Source organism: Bos javanicus, chromosome 3, assembly GCF_032452875.1.
Source record: "Bos javanicus breed banteng chromosome 3, ARS-OSU_banteng_1.0, whole genome shotgun sequence".
Classification (NCBI taxonomy): domain Eukaryota; kingdom Metazoa; phylum Chordata; class Mammalia; order Artiodactyla; family Bovidae; genus Bos; species Bos javanicus.
This window is the reverse complement of record NC_083870.1, coordinates 44,818,201-44,822,009: the sequence shown is the minus strand read 5'-3', so window position 1 is coordinate 44,822,009 and position 3,809 is coordinate 44,818,201. Positions and strand designations below refer to the sequence as shown.

The 3,809-nt window shown below is 38.9% G+C and overlaps 1 pseudogene; it reads right to left on the bottom strand.

Annotated features, from left to right (window-relative positions):
- Positions 1-1,916: 1,916 nt before the first annotated feature.
- On the bottom strand, positions 1,917-2,849 carry LOC133245319 (CBY1-interacting BAR domain-containing protein 1-like; annotated as a pseudogene).
- Between the last annotated feature and the right edge of the window lie 960 nt (positions 2,850-3,809).

The following is a 3,809-nucleotide window of genomic DNA, read 5'->3' as shown; positions in this document are numbered from 1 at the left end:
TGATATTTAGATTGTATTGGGTTGGAATATTTTCAATAATTGAAAATATTCATTGGGGTTTTAATTTAAGATCTTATGGAAAAACCCAAATGAACATTTTGACCAACCCAGTAGTTTTGTCTTACTTTTAACCCAGCCCCCATCTTAGACCATGTTGCTTCCTTTCTAATACTCAGTTCAGCCTGTGTTTTTTCTTAATGAAAAAAAAAAATGCAGTTAGAAGGGAAATGGGGATAGGGAAGGTACAATTATCAATACCACTCAAAACTACAAGATTTCAGAGAAACTGTGCTGTTCTTCCAAGTTAGTCTTTTTCAAAGTCTCTTAATGTACAAAATGACATTCTGAGAAAAAACCTCAATTCTGGCTATTAGGAAGAAGTTTGAAGCAGGCCTATTAGTACTGTTGTGCTTACTGACCTTTCAATGACAAGGAGTGCCAAGATATACTTTGTAAATCCAGCATACATGTACTAACCTATTTATTGAATGCCACCCAAGATTTCTACTCCAGCTTTGCCATGGTCCTTTGGTAAACATTAGACCACTTTCCTCGGAGAAGGCAATGGCACCCCACTCCAGTACTCTTGCCTGGAAAATCCCATGAACGGAGGAGCCTGGCAGGCTGCAGTTCATGGGGTCAAAGAGTCACTTAGTCGTATGCGACTTCACTTTCACTTTTCACTTTCATGACTTGGAGAAGGAAATGGCAACCCACTCCAGTGTTCTTGCCTGGAGAATCCCACGGACGGGGGAGCCTGGTGGGCTGCCGTCTATGGGGTCGCACAGAGTCGGACACGACTGAAGCAACTTAGCAGCAGCAGCAGCAGCAGACCACTTTCCTATTGGAGAAGGAAATGGCAACCCACTCCAGTATTCTTGCCTGGAGAATCCCGTGGACAGAGTAGCCTGGTGGGCTACTGTCCATGGGGTCGCACAGGGTCGGACACAGCTGAAGCGACTTAGCATGCATGCACACATTGGAGAAGGAAACGGCAACCCACTCTAATATTCTTGCCTGGAGAATCCCAGGGACAGAAGAGCCTGGTGGGCTGCCGTCTATGGGGTCACACAGAGTCAGACAGGACTTAAGCGACTTAGCAGCAGCAGCAGACCACTTTCCTACTGGTGTTTGTTTTATATGAGTGTTCTATTCATGATACCAACAGGGGGTTTTTTATTCTAAGTTCTAAATGTGATTTCCTCACTTGATATTTTGATGCAAAAATACATTTCATAGACTATTTGCAATCACAGATTATTTCTTCAAATACCAAAGACACTTTAGCTCTAAGGAGCTTAAATACTGTATCTTCAAAATCCTTTGATAAAAACATTAGAAGAAAAGAAGGGATTCACAAGTGTTTTTTCAGTGCTCTCCAAACCCCACAGCACTCTACACAAGATTATTCCCAGATTGTCTATGACTCCATATAAAACCAGTTCAACTTTTGATTGACTTCGTGAGTCAGTTCAGTGAAACAACCTGTCAGTTTCATATTATATAATGGTCTAACCAATTTAACTGAATTGCTAGGGAGTTTGAAGCAACCAAGCAATCAACCCATGCAAAGCAGTTAAAGTGATTTTACCTATAGGTACAGTCTGAGCATTTGATATGAAGTTCTGTAAGTTGGTATGCTTTATCTACACAAAAATTATGTTTTCTTTATCATAAAATATCCCTATTGTTTTAGCCTGTATATTCTTCTAAAGTTAAGTTTACATAGAAACATCCTGAATTTTATTCTTTATTTATTTATATTTTCGTTGGTCAACATAAATTTCCTTTAATAATTTCTCCATTTCCAGTAGGATTTCATTTTGAGGTTTAACATATCAAACCAGTATAAAGTTTTACAGTTTTAGTGGATCTGGCTTCCCAGTTATTTAAGATAGAAAATGGAAATGCAAAGTTTACTTAAGAAATTTAATTTTTTCTTCTGTAATGTCTGTCTTCCTCCTCTTCATCAATCATCTTCTGCTTGTCTATCATTTCTTAGTTGATAGGTAGATAGCTGTCCTGTTCCAGATAAACATTTAGCTGACAGGGATTTCTGAAGAGATGCCTTTGATTTGCTCTTACGATATCTAAACAAGGTAAATCATCTGGTGGATACAGAGAATTTCGGAAAGCCTCCAAGTCTTCATTAGTCTTTTGTTTATTTTGGTAGATAGCAGTGTAGACCTCTACAGCTTCACTGTGAAATAACATTTCAATAGTGATAGATTCTGAAAATATAGTCTTTATATCCTTTATTTTCTGCTTTTGAAAATTGTCAGTAGTTTCCTCCAGATGAAGAGTTGTTCAGACAGCATCCACTGTGGCTCTTCGTAATTCAGTTTCTGCCTGTGAAATAACATGTCAATCAGATAGGTTTCTCTGATGTGTTCTTTCTAACTGAGTTAACTGTTTAGCTTCTTGATTCCTTGCTGTTAATATTGCTTTGAGTCATCTTATTTTATTTTTACAATGGTTCCATAAGCTTTCAAAGGTTCAGCTAATACTTTGACTTCAAATCTTTCAACTTCTGCCTGTCAATGATCCTGAAGTCTGGCAAACTCATCAGCAAAGTTCTTCAGAACCCTCTTTAAAGTTGGGGTCTCTGTAGAGACATACACATTGATGTCATTCACCAGGAGTTCTGCTTTGTGTCACAGTCTGGCAGTTTTCTGCACGTAAGCAGCAGAGATTTGGCACAGCTCCCCAAGATGCTTTTGCACATTTGTGGCAGCATCTTGTAATTGTTGGGTTTGAACGTCCTGGTTTCCCAAGCTGAGTCTCAACATCTTGCCTTGCGCATGACTGGGGACTCTGGGCTGTGGCCTGATGACAGGGGCTCCAAGGCACCCAGGCCCATCCTGAATTTTAAGGAAAAAACAGATGTAAAATAAAGAATTTCTAAATTTATCTTTGTGGTTGGTTTAGTCACTAAGTTGTGTCCCACTTTTGTGATCCCATGGATGATAGACCACTAGGCTTTTCTGTCCATGGGATTTTCCAGGCCAGAATACTGGAATGGGTTGCCATTTCCTACTCCAATAGTCTATTGAAAAGGACTCTAATTTGGCAGTAAAAACCAAAATTAATACACAGTACTTTAATAGATATCACTACTCAAGAACAGTATGAAAAGTATTAATTTTAAAAAGATAAAGTATAAAATATTTACTGAAAACAGTACCCACTAAACAACAGTTCAGGTCAAAGCCATCTATTTTTTTCTTTTCTTTTTGTATGAGTTATTTCACAGAGGAATAGTTGAGACTCCGTGACTGTATGTGATCGTCTGAACGTTATGGTTGCTTATTCACTATTCAGAATGCTGAGGCTTATAGGTTGTCACTCCAAGTAAGAATGAATACATTTAGGGATAGCCATTTCCAACTATGTCCATGTATAGAGTCTTCTCTTGTGTTGTTGGAAGAGCGTGTTTGTTATGACTAGTGCATTTTCTTAGCAAAATTCTATTAGTCTTTGCCCTGCTTCCAAGGCCAAATTTGCTTGTTACGCCAGGTGTTTCTTGACTTCCTACTTTTGCATTCCAGTCCCCTATGCTCTATACAGTCAGCAAAAACAAGACCAGGAGCTGACTGTGGCTCAGACCTTGAACTCCTTATTGCCAAATTCAGACTGAAATTGAAGAAAGTAGGGAAAACCACTAGACCATTCAGGTACGACCTAAATCAAATCCCTTATGATTATACAGTGGAAGTCAGAAATAGATTTAAGGGCCTAGATCTGATAGATAGAGTGCCTGATGAACTATGGAATGAGGTTTGTGACATTGTGCAGGAGACAGGGATCAA